The following is a 17088-nucleotide window of genomic DNA, read 5'->3' as shown; positions in this document are numbered from 1 at the left end:
AAGTAACACTGTAATTGCTACCTGTTTTGATCCGAGCTTAGGGTTCGGCGATTTTAAACCGGGATACTTTTTGGTGATCATTATAAATTATTGATGAGTAAAAATGCTGGTGATTGAAGAATAGTGTGCTCATTGGGTCACTGATTTCCAATACGGTATTTGACAACTCCTGATTTTACCATATCTTAATATTATTATGAAAATATAGATAAACAGATAGTGTTTAGCGAAGAGAAAACTTAAATCGGTTGAAATTGGATTTATAGTGATTTTTTGAAAAATCTATATACCTGTCTCTTTCTCTAACGCTTTTCTCTATGCAGCAAGTATGGCGGTACTGGCGTGTGACGTCACATGCCAGTATGTCTTTCTCTGTCTAATCTTGAATTTCAAACCTTTATAACTTTGTTATTTGTAAAGGTAGCTTTAAAATTGTTTTTCTATTCGATAACAGGCATTGTATGGTTTTAATTTATAAAACATATACAAAATAGTCAAATACCGTATTAATGCGTCGTTAAAACATTTTTGCATGGACCACTCTCATGATGCCGCATCTATGTCTAGTGGGAGGCCTGCTAACGCATCGTCTACGGGTTCGTGGTCGCCACTCGAGAACCATTCTCCCCCAATGGCGAGTTGTCATTCATTTTGGTGTTCTAAGATAGAGGCCTTTTTACAACAGTGGACGTCTTTTACAAGGTCGAATTTACAATGTTGCTGTATCGATACAAAGTAAATAATTATGTTCCTTTCAAAAACCTTCAAGCTGTTTGATAGTAATTTTCGACTGATTTACAATTGATATCTCAAGATTTGTACTAATATAACTGCCGACTTATTTTTAACACGCTTTACTACCTTTTACGAGTACCTGATACCCGTAAAGCTCAAATTTTTGTTTCTATGGTTAAAATATCAGAAAGAAATCCGAATTTCGTGGGTAAACAAAGTTTGTTTCCTTGAGTAACTTGAGTAACAGAAACTTTGAAGGTTGGTTGATTATGTGCAGATAATTACCATTAATATTTGTCAGGCGGTTTGCTGTGTAGCTTTTTGTGTGAAAATGTAATGTACTTTCTATAGCATAGTAGAAAAATTAGCGTTAACTGATGGTAAGCAAGGTCCAGCGCCTGTGGCCACTGACGGATCCGTTAGCAATGCTGTTGACTACTTTTTAGAAACAGATTCCTCTTTTGAAGATCTTAGCTTTGATGTGGAGCTATTCGAGAATACCGCCGACGTAAGTTCATTCCATAACATGCTCTAGAGCACCTAAACGGTACTGTGGAGGAGCACCAACTATTCAGATGATGTGGCTGGAAGGCCCTCTTGCAGTCACTCGTACGGTGGTGGACTTCAGTGGCTGGTGTCGAAGTCAAAGTCAAGATAACTTTATTAAATTTTGGCTACAACAAGCACTTATGTGTGTCAAAAAATCTACCACTGGTTCGGAAAAACCTTTGTTGAGAGGAATCCGGCAAGAAACTCAAGGAATTAATACTTACTGCAAGGAAATATTTGTGTGTAATATTTTTTAATGTAAAATCACTATAATAATATTTTTTTATTAGCAACCAGGCTTTTGACTAAATTCTTTAAATTAAAAAAAGAAAAAAATTGAAAATCGTGAAGGTATATGTCGCACAGACGAAGCTGTATTGCACGTTTGTAATGCTTATGTTGAAATTTTTTATTTTAAATATAGTTAAATGGCAATTAATTACCATGAGCGCAATCCTATGCAAATTCTTACTAACTAAAGGCAGCAAGCATCGATGGAAACAATATATTAAATATAATAATGAACTACACCAGTAACTGTCTGTCTGGTTGTAACGATGTGTTCATAGATGAAAGACGTTTGTGTAGTAAATTTCTACAGAACCATTTAACTCAAACAAAGTTTCCGCTTGGCTGCTTTTTAAATTTCCAAGTAGCGTTAGTATTCCTGTACATCTCCATAAATGTTTAAATTTTATTGTTGTCTTTCTAAAATTTCTGGACTGAATATATTATACATTGTATTCAAATACCAAATGATACTCTTGAGTCAAACACTGGAATTAAATTTGTTAAAAAAGTTTTGTATCATTTTTTACTTGGCTCGATAAAAGGCGTAAGAAAGTTGTTATGAGGTCACGCCACTGCGAAATTGCTACTTCAGAGTGACTTCAAAGCAGCAGACTACAGTAACTTGGATGCACTCGAAGACATCTAACTCATGCTTCTCTCACTGTCCGGGATGCCTAACGACAGACTAAAATGTTCACTTAACGCCACTGCTCTGCGATTACATGTGTTGACAGCTGCGAGACAGCGACTCATACTTGTTTACATAGTTTGTGAGTAATGGATGTATGTGTGTGTGTGTGTGTGTGTGGTGTGTGTGTGTGTGTGTGTGTGTGTGTGTGTGTGTGTGTGTGTGTGTGTGTGTGTGTGTGTGGATGTGTGTTTGTTACCCCTTTACGCTAAAACGGCTGGACGGATTTGGATGTAATTTTGTGTATTATATAGTTGGACTTCTCAAATAACAAGTAGGTAAATAACACATTAGGCTACTCTTATTCCGATATTCTTACGGGATCAGGATAAAGTCCAAGAATTTCAACCACTAAGACTAGAGGTATGAAATAAAGCACAGGTGTTTTATTTAAATGCAATTTTAAAGAAATCCACAATGTGAATTTGGGAATTCCCACGGGAATTTAATAAAATCCCGAAATTTCAATTCAACCTGTCGGATCTAATGGTTTACACGTGCGAAGCCGTGGGTAAAATCTAGTTCATCATCATCCCAGCCTATTTACGTCCACTGCTGGGCACAGGCCTCCTCTCAGAATGAGAGGGCTTGGGGAACTTCACACACACACACCATTGAATTGCTTCGCAGGTTTGTGCAGGTTTCAAATGTAATTTCGCACATGAATTTCGAAAAACTCAGAGGTGAGGGCTGGGAATTTGTGGGGCCGGGTTTCTAAATCTAGTAGTAAATAATTTTCAAATACATAATATGCCGTGCTATGGATGCACACAAACGTGTGTAGGCGCATGTTGCGGCGTGGAAGCAATCTGCAGCGAACGTGTCGTCCGATGCCGACATAAAGCACTGCGTTCTGTGTCGCGGTGAAACAATAAAGATGGCTCGTTTTCTACACCGTATTATTTTTGATTTCCTTTAGCTACGTAATAGTATGTAATATGTCGGCGGCCGATTGTAAAATCCGCCAGATCACGTAATTCCTAGGCATATCCTGAAATGGCGCCATTTCATGAATCGGCTAAGGGACACAATACCGGTTGTAAGCGTGTAAATGACATTCAAGCGTATAAGTATAGGCTTGAAGCTTATAGACGTTTGCCAAGTCTCGGCAAACGTGGAAATGTAGCATTGTAGTCCCGGACATTCACAAACAGTCGGGGTTCGCATTCTACCAGCTGGCATCTGCGGCTGCTGGACAAGACAATGCTTTTAGCGGCAAGACGCGGCTGGTCCCCAAGTTAACTGGTCCAATTCCAGAGCTAAGAAGTGAACGGAATTCACAAGTACTAGGTATAATAAAAAAAACTGAAAAGCAAAAAATAATAAACCTTTTTTGTTTAACCTTAATCTAGGTACCAGTTTGAAGTCGGTGCCTCAGCACGAGCCAGGAGGAGTGATAGAAGCCTATCAGGTAGACGACTATAGGTCCACTCCTCCTGGCAGTGCTGAGGCACCGGGAAATTTGTACTTTGCCGGTTTTCAGTTTGAAACGCGACCTATGTCGATACGAACTTTACTAGGTATTAGAACATTTCATACTACGTGATAGAAACACCTAATACGGGCGTCATAATAATAAAGCTCTCCTTGTCCGCTATCTCATTCTGATTCCACCGGGCATCCACACTCTCGTGCGAAAGAGTTGTGTTTATTCGACCTAGTTAGTTTTTTGGAATTTTTAAAGAGTTTCCATATTATGTCAGAATGAAAACGTAAGTAATTAAAAATCCAGATATTTTTCCTAACATACTTACATAAATATTTCATAAACCTACATAGTTAATACCTGTTTCCTTAAAAATATCTTAAATATTCCCAGCCAATATAGGTAGGTACAATAATACGTCCCATAGCTGGGCACAAGCTTGCTCGGAAAATGAGGGGCTTCAGCTGTAGTTCCCACGCGGGCCGAGTTCGGGTTAGGAATTTCACACACACAATATAATCACTTCTCAGGTTCGTGCAGAATTCCTCATGATTATTCCTTCACCGTAAAAGACTTAAACAAAATCGCACGTGAATTTCGAAAAATTCGATTGTGCGAGCCTGGATTTGAGTCCACGATCATTTATCTGCTTAAGTCGTATTTAGAACAAACCACTAGGCTAATAGGGCTAAATTGTAGGTACCTTGTTGTTGTGTATTATTATTATCACGATTTAATCGTATCTTGTTGCTATGTATTGTTATTATAACGGCTAAATTGTACCTTGTTGTTGTGTATTGTTATTACCACGGCTAAATTGTACCTTGTTGTTGTGTATTGTTATTATCACGGCTAAATTGTACCTTGTTATACCTTGTTGTCGTGTTTTGTTATTGTCATAGACAAATTGTCGCTTGTTTTCTTTCCAACGCTCGCCGAATGCTGTGTGTGGGAGGTCCATTACGGCATCCGGTCGCATCCGAGGGTCGTTAACACGTCATCAATCGCAGTCGCAGTGCGTTCGTGACGTCACTATCGCCCGATAGCGCCCGCATCGACGATCGAGACGTGTCCATTGCCTCTTAAATTGGTTTTCTAATCCTCCCTCATCATCAGCATCATCTCAGCCTAATATGTCCTACCCTTAGGCTCAAACCACCTCTCAGACAGGGCTGGGGCCGAGTTGACGCGGGCCTAGTATTTATAGATTGAGAACTACAGACACACCGTTAAATATCTTTGCCTGGTCTGCAGGTTTCCTCACGATGTTTTCAAAGTCAAAGTCAAAATATATTTATTCAATTTAGGCTATAACAAGCACTTATGAATGTCAAAAAAAATCTACCACCGGTTCGGAAAAAACCTCTGTTGAGAAGAATCCGGCAAGAAACTCAACGAGGTATATTTTTTAAAACAGATTTACAATATTAGTAAATTATATCTATACATCACAAGTATTTAACACAACTTTATTTTTAACACAGTAGGTTCGCTATTTGAAGGGATCGCTAATGCGGATCGGAATTATTTCCAAATATCCCTGTCCATTATAATTATTAAATTTATAATACGCCTTAGATATTAATGTGTTTTTGACAATAGATCTGAATTTTGTATCCGTTTCATATGTATTCATTCACCTTAAAGCTCATGAATTTCAAAAACTCAGAGGTGTGTCTGGTAATTCGTCTTCTAATCCTTCTCAGTTCCTATTAATATAAATGCGAAAGTTTCTGTATATGTTTGCGTGCGTGTGTATGTCTGTTACTCTTGCATGCTACAAAATGGTCCTTCATTACGTACATTTTGCTTAGAAGCGGAGCTCTGCTATTCATGGATAACTACAAATTTGACGACCGGATGGCTAAGTGGTTAGAGAACCTGACCACGAAGCTTGAGGTCCCGGGTTCGAATCCCGGCCGGTGCAGATATTTGTATGAATAATACGGATGTTTGTTCACGGTTCTTGTATGTTTAATTTGTATTTAAGTATGTATTTATCTATATAAGTATGTCTATCCGTTGCCTAGTGTCCATAGTACAAGCTTTGCTTAGTTTGGGACTAGGTCAAATTGGTGTCAAGTGTCCCATGAAAAAAAAATTGTACGGAACCCTCTGTGCACGAGTCCAAACCACACTTGGCCGTTTTTCTAAAAACTAAAAGCACTATGCGTTGAACCCGATAACCGACTCATATTGATGTAACAAGTTGACAAGTTTTCCATTTTCAGTGTTCCCAATAAGTGGGAAGGAAGCATCGCTTGCAGCGTGGCCCATTGCACCCCCCAGTGTGGGGAGGGGGTTATTAGCATTTATATTGTCCTTTCGCGGGCGACGCGAGCGCAGTGGCCTTTTGCTTTCGGCGGGCTTCGGGCACACCGTGCCGAGCAAAATACATCATGCCTTGGTTTCCGTTCTGTTTTTAACCCCCGACGCAAAAAGAGGGGTGTTAATAACATAAATTTGACGCCAATATCTATCTGTCTGTCTGTGATGTCGTAGCTCTCAAGCGGATGGACTGTCCTTTGAATTGCATTTCAAAATTCGGTCGGATCCTCATTTATTACTTCCTGGAAAAGTTTATTACTAGGTACAAGCTGAATTCTTCTGCTTATCCGTTTTCTTTACCATAATATTTTCGATTTTTCGATTTCAATCCTGACCATCCGTCCCATCCTAACTAAAACTGTCCTTCATTTTATTGCACATTTTGCAATTGCACATAGTAGATACAACAAAGTAATGTGTAAACAACTTTTTACACTTATTATCGTAAAAACATGTTAACTTAACAGTTATCGTCGGCCTAAATCGCAAACCTCGTAACTCAATCTGATCAAATTTTACAGGAGGCACAAAAAACTTCACTACCAAAAATTTTGCATGAAGACTTTCTAAGTTTTTTGTTACATAATATTAAGTTAAATTTAGCCGTCAGATTGTTAAGACCTGTTTTTTTTTAAATCACCTGAACCTGGAAATTCTGGAGTTAAGAGTTCTTCTTGAAAATTTTATAAAGCAAATCGGGAGTTAAGAGTTTTGCTATAAAAAATAGAGGTAATGTTTTGATCTGAACAAGGTAATTATTTACATGATTAAGTTTTTTTTTTACATGACTGGAAGGCAAACGAGCAAGTGGGTCTCCTGATGTAAGATGTCACCACCGCCCATAAACATCTGCAACACCAGGGGTATTGCAAACGCATTGCCAACCTAGAGGCCTAAGATGGGATACCTCACGTGCCAGTAATTTCACCGGCTGTCTTACTCTCCACGCCGAAATACAACAATGCAAGCTCTGCTGCTTCACGGCAGGATTACCGAGCAAGATGGTGGTAGCAATTCGGGTGGATCTTGCACAAGGTCCTACTACCTGCAAGTATGTTTGGCTCAGGTGAAGATAATGAAGCATGATTATTTTTGGCTGAATTAATTTGATGCAAACTAGCGGGCGACACACAATGTTCATGCTGTAAGGCTGTTGACATTTTTCTTGTTCAGGAAAGCAGAGAACTGCTGGTTTATGACGTGATGTGATGAGTGGATTTCGTGGCTTGAAAATCGATTTTTTGTTGAGGCAAGCTCTTGAAACTAGCTGGTGACACACAAATTTCATGCTGCACAGTTGGTGAGGTAATAGGGAATTTGAGGATCTAGTATCCCAATGTTATAGGACAGATTAAGGCGTCCAGACTCCGGTGGGTCAAGCACGTAGAAAGGTTGGGAGAGGGTCGAGCCGTGAAGAGAGCGCACTTGGGATGACCGAGAGGCCGGTTGGCTTCCCAGGTACCGCTGGAGGGACGAGGTCTTGAAAGACCTTTTGGACCTCAGGGTCGAAGACTTGCAAGAGCTGACTCAACACCGCAAACCGTGGCGTAATCTGGTGTTGGAGGCCAAGATCCACTTTGGGTCACTGCGCCCTGGTAGTAGTAGTAGTAGTTAGTGAGATACAAGGTGGTGTAGGGTTCAACAAATGTCTTGTTGAGATGAATAGTGCTCTTCCTGAACTAAAATTAAAGATCCATCGTATTGATTTATATCGAAATTGTAACATGCGTATTATTATAATTGTTTCTGCAGTCTTGCTTCCCTTTGTTGATTCATTTTAGTATCCGCCTACAGAACAAAACAATGTTATAAGTAAAAAAAACATTAGTAAAGCAGCTGGGACGAGTTCGACTAGATCCCACTATAATATAATAAATGCGAAAGTTTGTAAGCCTGTTTGTTTGTTTGTCACTTCGCTTCATGACGTCTAAACCGCTGAACCGATTTAGATGAAATTCGGTATACAGATAGTTTGAGTCTCGGGGAAGGACATAGGATAGTTTTTATCCCGGAACATTTCATAGTTCCAGCGGGATAGTAAAAACCGAATGCTCCGCGGACGGAGTCGCGGGTAACAGGCTAGTAGGTAGGTATAACATAAATGAAAAAGTGACACAAACAAAACAAATGCCTATTCGAACAATCACAACTACGTACTAGATTAAATAATTTGCGTAGAAAACCACGTAACTAATCTTCACGCGTAAAGATACACGCGAAGCAAACCTCGTATGTCCACGGCACGCAAACAAACTACATTTTCAATAGTCTAATGTGTTTAAATATGATAAATATCTTTCAAGAATACACAATCAGTTAATATTGTAGAACCTTATTACACACCTGTTAGTCTGCGCCCGTTTTCTTCTTAAATCTTTACGCAAAACTGACGTGCAGTCACACCGCCATCGCAAACTGTAGGTACTGAAGGGAGTGGCGGGGGGAGATACGTGGTATATCTTTTACAAAAATGGCGGCCGGGAGTTGCGAGGTTTTCTATTTTTGCTTTTTAAACATAAACGGTTTATTCTTGGTATTTAAGAGTTTTGCCGTTAGATGCGTTCAGAATAGTACTATCTAAAAGTGTCAAAACATAATTTTCAAAAAAAATGGAGTTACGAGGTATGCGATTTAGGCCGACGTTATCACTTCTCACCTGCACTTACTACTTAAGAAAGTGTAAACATTCGTACCTACAATAAAGGGCTAAAAAAACAGCCTTTCTTTTATTCGTCAGTTCGCAGCGGTGTGACGGCAGCCACGCGTGCAGCGCCGTATTACAGAACTATCTGCGATGCTTACGGAGCGCAGCCGGCGGCAGCTCGCGTCCACTGACGACCCCTGCTATATTCTGTACTAGCTTTTATGCACGATAATTTTTAACCCCCGACGTAAGAAGAGGGGTGTTATAAGTTTGGCGACAATGTTTGTCTATCTGTGATGGCGTAGCTCTCAAACATATGTACCGATTTTTTTTGCAGTGGTTCTTAGCTATGGTTCATTAGAATCGGCCATTCAACTTTTCTAAGATGGCTAGGTTAATTGGCATCGTCGGAACCCATTCGTAATTGTGATCAGCTGAAGCAGTTAGTCCAAACAAGACAAAAGAGATTAAAATTATTTCTAGCGCTTACACTGAGCCATATGGCCCTTTTGTACTACTGCTGCGGCCACTAACAATATGAAATGTTTAATGTTAAGTCTGGAATGATGTATTGTATCTCTACCTAATTTTGATTGTGTGTTTAAGTAACGTTTTATCTATCTTATATCTTACAGAAAAAAAAGTTTTCTTCCATGTACCCAACTATGACTCTCCGACTATGAGCGCTATCAAATCCGAAATGTAAACGTTGATACCTGAATCTTTTTTGATTTTTTATCACACTCATACCCGGCGATATAAAGTTCACCTCGGGTGGACACTCGCCCTGCCCCGGGCTTGTTTGTTGCTCTCTTTATTGCCGTCGTCAAATACCGCGGCCCAGCTACTTACGCCGCATTACGGCCTTTTCAGTGAAACCGCTTGTTTTCGGGTTGATTTATGTGTTAGTAGACTTTTTATAGGCTGGATAAATTAGGTTATTAATAATACAAAAAATTGAAGTAGGTACTAAAAATATCGAGATAATGAAGTAGAAATAACTATTAAGACCATTAAAAGAATGAAATCAGGGGTAAGACTTTTGAATTTATGACGGTGGAAGCATTCTACACTTCCACTGAACGTAGATATAGTTTAGATATAGTTAGTGTTTAGTATTGTAACTAAGGGACCCCATACATCCATGTATTTTTATTATTATTATTTTTTGTGTTTTTTTCTTTAATTGTATAATATAGTTTTTAAGTATTTTATTTGTAATTATATTATTATGAAAAAATGACTTTCTGCCAAGTTTCTTGCGGCGCATTCTTCTTGGCAATGATGGTCTTTCCGAAAGCGCTGGTAGTTTAAAAAAATGACGTGTAAAAGTGCCCATTGCGGCCTATTTACTGAATAAATCATTTGAATTTGAATTTTGAATTTTGAATTTGAATATTCGGTACTTTCGTGTGAGCCTTTGCCAGTTTTCAGCTTTATTCGACGAAAGAAATTTAATAGAGAACTTCTGCAAAAATCGGAATTCTGCGCGAACAAGGGCAAAAGCTAGTACCGGCGGTAGCCCAGATGCTGTCCAGTCACTCATTTAGTCAAGAGAATTTTAATAAAAATACAAGTCGAGGCCTTTGCTCAGCAGTGGGACAGAATAGGCTAACAATAATAATAATAACACGTCAAGGTTTCGAGATGTAATGCACGATTTCTCTTTTAGGTTTAAACTGGCCTTTACAAGTGAAGCTACAAAAGCAATGAAATCAACTTCCATCCCGAACCATGTCAAAATTGACGTCGCAATTGAAAACTCAAAGCTCCGATGCGAGATAAAACATTGAGTGCCGCCTAATTACTAGTTAATGGAGCACCCGGAATGTGTAATTAGCTGAGAAACCATAAAAAAACTCGAATCATATTTCGCGAAACGTCAAAGAGCCCGCAGATGAAAGTGACCTTTAAATTTAGGGGGCAATAAGGGGGATGATTGCTTGCTGTGCTTCATCCGGCATTTCCTTTCAATAATTCTGCAGTAATGGTCTAAGTAAGTCAGTTAACAAGCGCTCAGATATTCTCAGTAAAAATGGATAATTTCAAGTTTATTGAATTACCCTCAGGTCTTAAGGCGGACAATAGTAATAAAGTTATGAGTTTCTTTCTCTCGCCATTAAATGATAATGAGGGCTAAGTGGATTGTCAAGTCGCGACTCCTGATTTTATGCAGAATTATCTAATTATATCTGGGATATATCTCACACGCTCTCAAATTACACGTGTTAGTATAACGTTTTAAACTTTCCCGTCTATCCCACTAGTCCCATTGAGTTGTCCCATCCCCATGACCCATGGGACAAGTGGCACTAATATTTTTATCCCAAAAGTCCCATTACCGTTATGATTTTTACGGTTTACTAATGTTTCGGCGAATAATGTTTGGCAACCTGTTTCTTTTCGCAACTTATCATTTCCCAACTGTTTAATATTTCTGAAACTGTAAATATATCAGGATTTTTATAAAACTAACCTAACCTAAAAGGTTCTACACGATGAACCTGAAATAAATCCAGAAATATTTTACAGTTTTAGAGTTTGCGAAATGAAAAGTTGCGAAATGAAAGAAGTTGCTAAACGTTACGTTGCGATAAAGCAGTACCCGGAGTTTCACTCATATTCAAAACGCCACAACAGGAACTTATCACGCTAAACACACAAGTAATATTTATCGCGACGTTTCGACCACATGGCAGTGGCCGTGGTCATGAGACTTGACACCCCACACTTCAGTCTACTCGTGACCACAGCCACTGTAATGGAGGTAAATTTTACTGTCGTCGAGGTTTACGACACATAATAATACGACACGACACGTAATATTTATATTACTCGTGTGTTTAGCGAGATAAGTCCTGTTGTGGTGTTTTGACTACACGTGTTAGTGTAAAAACTGACATTTTGTTTGTTTTTATAACACAACTTTAATGAAAATAAGTTTTTTTGTTTGTTTTTTTTTGTATACTTATTATAACCTAACCTAACCAACAAAAAGTTATGATTGATAATTTGAGTCTTTTTGTATTTTTTATTTCAACTCCAAATTTGTTACTTTTACGGTCATCCCGTAAAACCATATCGAAAATACAAACTGAGACATGGATGCACAGAAAAACCAGAAAGAGACCAGCGCTGGGAATCGAACCCAGGTCCTCAGCATTCCGTGCTGCGTGCCATACCCCTACACTACCACTGGATAGAAGTACAGACACGAATTTATATTATGCACACATATCTCAGGTTGCTTTTTTCCATTACGCTACTTAAGCAGCAGCACTAGCGACATCTATGTTTCGCTCTCATCGAGAGACGTAACACCCTTTCGGAACTAACCGCTCACCCAGACAAGAGATGACGCTACTAAGCAATTTTATTATAATTGAATATTTGGAGTCTTTTTGTATTTTTTATTTCAACTCCAATTTTCTGTGCATCCATGTCTCAGTTTGTATTTTCGATATGGTTTTACGGAATGACCGTAAAAGTAAAAAAACGTAGTACGAAAAACGTGGCTAAACGAACAAATTATAACCTTGTGGACTTTTTTGAGGTGTACTACCTGTCAGAGTACTCGTGATCATGGCCACTGCAATGCGGCCGAAACATGTAGGTAATATTTTAGCAATAGTTATATCGTCGTAATTAAGTCGCGGATATACTTAATATTAATTGAAATTGTAGAAAATAGGTACCCAGAATCTTTTTCTTAACAAAACTTTAACATTAAGTTATTTAAAACGCTATTCAAATTTCAGCGCGACATAGAACAGTTAAAAGCAAACTGTCCACAGTTAAATTAAACGCAGAGCTCTTTTACCCGAGATAACGACTCGGGTTACGAATAGAAATAAACCTTAAGCGGCCGCCGAATAGTCCATAATCGTATAAAGCTATGCCCTTTGTTAACAGGCTGCAGTTTCAGTTTAATCTTTGAAGAAGATTGGTGTGAGAATGTAGAGAAAAACAGTGTAGCCAGTTGGTGAAGTTAACTCTAAGCAATTCAATTTTAGCGCAAGTTTTTGAATGAATATATTCCACTTCAGATACAACCGCTGAAGATCCACTTCGTTTATCATCAACACCATCTCGTGATCTTGGCCTATTAAACATCTCATTGCAGGGTACAGTCCACCTCCTAGAATGGGATTGGGACGTTGACGCAGGGCCGTTACAGTGTAGCTCAAATGTAATTTCGCATATAAATTCCGAAAAACTTGGTGTGAGCCCAAGACTTGAACCCCGACCCACTGCTTGAGAGTCCCTTTACAACTACTGTACAACGAGTGATTGAGACGAGCTCATAACCAAATGGATCTTAGGCGTTTGCACGCCTTATGTCTACGCTGTAATGCTCTACGCCCACACACTCTAAATGAGTCAGCCCGTGGACTCTATCGCACTAACTGCATAACGAGCGATTGAGACCATAATTAGCTGGTGCTAACGAAATGGATTAGTTTCTAGGCGACTGCCCATATGTATGTCGATTACTTTGGACCTCTCTATAGCCTAAACGGCTAGATGGTTGTCAACATTATTATGAGGTATCATCAGATTTGTCAACACTGTCGGAGTGACATAGGGTAGGTATATTTATACTTCAAAATATATCCTAATACTAACTGTGCTTTTTTACCACTTGTTTAGATCAATTTCCGGTTCAGAGAGCGCACAGATTTTTCAAAAATCTCGAATGCAGTTTATATTGTTTTTAAAATGAAAGTGAAGTCTTCTTTTAATAAAATTTTCTAACTACAATATTTGCGATTCTTTCCCTCCATGTGACATAGGCTTGGGACAACCTGTATCTATAATGCCCTGATCACACGTACCGAGTAGAGTGGCGAGAGAGTGTCCTCAGCCGAGTGCTCGGTCCGTGTGTACTATGTGACGAGTACTCGGCCTAGTACTCGGCCGAGCAAAATGGCGAGCGAGCCACTCGGACCCTGGTTTGTTTACTAGGCCGAGTGCCCACCCCCGCAACTCCTCTCAGCATACCCCGCGCCGACTCGCTCGCCACTTGGCAGGTATGAACTCGTTCACTCGCCACTCGCCAGTCAGTAGCGTCGTCGTAGCGAGCGGCCGCGCAACCGCGTATTGGCCACTGTCACCAGGAAAATCAAAATGCGTGTAAACACCTACTCGCCCACCCTATTCTCTCGGCCTAGTACCAATTTGCTGTCTCGCCATGCTACTCGGTACGTGTGATCAGGGCATAACTGCCACAAATACGCGAGTTCAATAAATACTCTGCACCGATATGATTGACAGGAAGATCGCTCGATGTCTGTGAGCGACAAATCGCCGCAATTATTGCGGCCGCGATTTGCGATTAGGATCCATATTGCAAACTGTCAAACGATTATGCGGGGGCGACGGGGCGTAGGAAAAAAGGGAGCTGGTAAAAGTTCTCGCTGTTATTATTTTTGTCAAGATCGAAAAAAACGTTTATTCTGCAAGTTCGTTTATTCAGACGACCGGATGGCCAAGTGGTTAGAAAACCTGACTACGAGGCTTGAGGTTCCGGGTTTGATTCCCGGCCGGGGCAGATATTTGTATGAATAATACGAATGTTTGTTCTCGGGTCTTGGATGTTCAATATGTATTTAAGTACGTATTTATCTATATAAGTATGTTTATCCGTTGCCTAGTATCCATAGTACCAGCTTTGCTTAGTTTGGGACTAGGTCAGTTGGTGTGAAGTGTCCCATGATATTTATTTATTTATTTATTATAAGTAGCCCGCAAAAGGCTCTTTTGAAAATCTTTTATTTTAACTACCAGCCATTCGCTGGCGAATTGAATAATCAATTTTGTCCTAAAAACAAAAAGTAAAGTTAGAAAAAGTTTACTTTAAAAATGTTTTTTTTTGCTCATGTCATGATCATATCAGCCGTAGCACATCCACTGTTAGACATAGTCTTCCCCCTTATACCTCCAGTTGTGAACCCGCGGCTTTAACCAGGCAGGATTTTTTTGACTAACACTTATTGTTACTTTCTTAACTATTCTTATAAATTATAATGCGAAAGTGGGGACTCATCATCATCATCACATATTTAAGAGCCCAGCTCTTATCGTTGGAGTAATCGCCATTCTGTACGCCTCTCCGCCAATGCTTTAAGCTCCTGATACGACATCACATTGACCTTCTCTTTGGCTTGAACCATAAACGCACGTCTCGGTCTTCCCCTGCCTCTCCTGCCCTCTATTTTCCCTTCAATTATTTTTCTTATGTAACTATCATGACGTATCAGGTGCCCCAGCATAACCCCTCTTCCATTCTCAATCTTTCTTAACGGCAGTCTCTTCTTGCCTACCAAATTAACACCTCTTCGTTTGTTTTTCTTTCCGTCCAGCTTATTGCTTCCATCCGCCTCCAACACCACATTTCAAATGCGCTTAATCTCTCTCTGTCTCGCTATGTGTGGACGGACGGGGGTATTGCCTCCGTTACAACGCTATGTTCCAGATGTAGGTTTAAATAAATCGTTTCCTTACGCTCTTAGAAATTTTGGCTCTAAATATATGTTTCTTGGCCATAGCAATTCGTTGGATGATATCTGGGGTACATCTGGAGTCACAAGTTCTGGTGCTGCCTAAATATTTAAATTGTTTGACTTGTGAGGACTCATCAGTCATTGGAAGTTTTTGAGTTGGAGACGATATTGAATGGATCCCAACTGTTAAAAAAGACATACATACGCGGCGAGCGATGAAATTCATTAGCGGCGATTCTGTGGCGAATTTTTGCTATTAGAGTCTTCGCCACCGCAGAAGAGAGGCTTGTCTCTCGGTTTTCTATAGGTTACATTTTGGAAAATGCACGTCGGAGTACACGGACTCATTTCACCAGCTCCTTTCCTTTGCAGGTCGACCAGAAGTAGGGGCGTTCTTCACCCTTATGTTGTCAGCATCCCTAAAATTCGCACAGAGCGTTTTCGCTCGTCCTTTGTTATCCGGACAGCTAAGGAGTGGAATTCTCTGCCAGCTTCTGTGTTCCCTGATCGCTACAATCTGGCCGTCTTCAAATCTAGTGTGAATGGGAATTTATTAGGTAAGCGTGCTTCATCTTGGGACACATCCTCGCTCACCATCACACTCGATTGATTGTGGTCAAACCTTTGTAAAAAAACATACATACGCTGCTATAACATAACTCTACTTCAGACAGTCGGGTAAACAAACACACACAAACATCACGCCTGTATTCCCAAATGGGGTAGGCAGTGCCTCTAGTGTGGCGTTTTCACAAAACATTCGTATACTATTCGAAGACGTATATCGAGTGTTCGATCGTCGATACGTAGCCGCCACAATATGTCCACGGTGCGGCGTCGTCACCCGTTTTCGTTACGATACGCGGACGAAATAGTTTACGTAGCAAACCTACACTCAGAAAAGTTGTTGCGCAAACTTTCCGCTAGAGACGCTGTCCGTGTTTCCATACAAATTGAGATTTTAACGCGAACGCGATCGAGACGTATTTTGCGGACGGGAAAATACAGAGCACACGAAAAGTTACCGCTTCCAACACGCAGAGCCACTTTTAGCAATTTTAGGTTTTGTTTGACAAAAACGGTACAATAGTGACAGGTTGTCAGCTTGTCGCCTACGGTATACCTTAAACTTTATCGTAGTCGAGTAAAAGGAGTAATAACTCTAGGGTATATTTCTAAAGCAATACCAAAGCGCAGGAACAGCTTGCACCTTGCTCGCTGTAAGTCTCGTTTTATTGCTCTGATAACTTACTTAGTTCTGACCGGTGTGATATATAGGTTGTGCTGTGAATAAGTGAGGGTACGGTTTATATTTTTCCGTAAATTTTTTAACCTTTAATCTTACCCTAAGCTAAATGAAGAGGTGCGACGACGAGCGCGAGTTCGAACTGATGACACTCTTCTTGAGATGCCATTGGTCAAACCACTAAGTTACACGTAAATCCAAATTTTCAAATCCCAACTAATCCATACCCATACTAATATTATAAATCAGAAAGTGTGTGTTTGTTCGTCTTTCACGTTCAGATTGACGTGATTTTTGGCATAGAGATAGTTTATGGGCCAGAGAGTGACATAACCTACTTTTTATCCCAGAAAAATGCACAGTTCCCGAGGGAACAGCGCGCGATAACCGAATTCCACGCGGGCGAAGCCACGGGCAAAAGTTAGTATAATATAAATGCGAAAGTAATTGTCTGTTTCTCATGTTTAAACTGCTCCACTGATATATAGCTGAAATTTAGTATAATGTAGAGATAGATTCAGTCTCCGAATATGACATACTAGGATAGTCTGAAAAAAAAAATTGGAATGACATACTAGGATAGTTAAAAAAAACGGCCAAGAGCGTGTCGGACACCCCCAAAATAGGTTTCCGTAGCCATTACGAAAAAATGAAGTAATATTTTTCTAAGGATTTCGT

This window comes from Choristoneura fumiferana, chromosome 12 (genome assembly GCF_025370935.1).
Source record: "Choristoneura fumiferana chromosome 12, NRCan_CFum_1, whole genome shotgun sequence".
Lineage (NCBI taxonomy): Eukaryota > Metazoa > Arthropoda > Insecta > Lepidoptera > Tortricidae > Choristoneura > Choristoneura fumiferana.
This window is presented reverse-complemented; position numbering follows the sequence as displayed.